At 46.6% G+C, this 938-nt stretch overlaps 1 long non-coding RNA gene across 1 annotated transcript; it reads right to left on the minus strand.

The window, feature by feature from the left end:
* Positions 1-250: 250 nt before the first annotated feature.
* LOC103469049 (uncharacterized) lies at positions 251-938 on the minus strand. The gene is made up of 2 exons (XR_534295.1): positions 873-938; positions 251-440 (listed from the first exon to the last, which is right to left on the minus strand). It is a non-coding gene; the product is annotated as an uncharacterized LOC103469049 (long non-coding RNA).

A 938-nucleotide genomic window follows, 5' to 3' on the forward strand; every position in this document is an offset into this window, starting at 1 on the left:
GTTTGCTCTGTAACATTTTCCTCACCTGCTCACAGGCCTGAACTCGGTCTGATCCCCCACCTTTGCTATGAACCAGAAACCAATACGACTGCCTTACAAATATAAAAATGTTGAGGTTAAATGAGAGCACATCTATGCCTGCTGGTAGCAGCATCAAGCGTCCGGCTCAGTCAGGAGCAAAAGAGGCTCCAAATGCACGAGTAAGGCTGTGATAAAATAAAATAAAAACACTAACAGATTGTGAAAAACAGGAAAGAAGCAACCATTTTTTAATTATTCTTGGCACTAATCTGTCAAAGTTTTGATGACACATCTCTAGCTGTGAATCTCCTCTGCCGTTGGTGCAGCTGAGTCACCTGAGACCAAACCAGGAACCAGGAGACGCAGCGGGATGTAAGCCAGCCGTCTCCTCACACCGAAGCATCGGGTTACCTTCAGACCTGCAGAAAACACGCGGACGTCTGCTATTATTACTTGGGCTTAATTTTGTTTTAGTTGACTCATGTGCAGTGATATAAGCTTGTAAATATAGATCCGTGTTTTGGACGGCTGCCTGACGGAGCCAGCTGGTTCGGTTTAAACTGTGACGCTCTCCCCGGCGCACACAGACTCCAATAGGTGGGTGGGTGGTACTGAAGCTGTTACAGGACATGGAGTTGATATTATTTGTGCAATTTGACTCGTATTACGCTGATAACCCTCGACAAACAAGACACCAAACACCGACGTGCGCTCTAATCGAAAAGCACTACGCAGTCATTTGCATCCGATATTCAATTTGTGAAAGCGGCGGTTGCGGGATTTGATCACCGTTTGGGAATTTGCGCTTTTCGCACCTGAATCCGAGCACACATGATGCCGCGACGCTTTACCTGTTAGGCTCCATCAGCTGTCAAAACGCACGTTTTTTTTTCCCCCCGTGTGAAGTGAAATTGCAG

The sequence above is a fragment of the Poecilia reticulata genome, linkage group LG8, assembly GCF_000633615.1.
Source record: "Poecilia reticulata strain Guanapo linkage group LG8, Guppy_female_1.0+MT, whole genome shotgun sequence".
Lineage (NCBI taxonomy): Eukaryota > Metazoa > Chordata > Actinopteri > Cyprinodontiformes > Poeciliidae > Poecilia > Poecilia reticulata.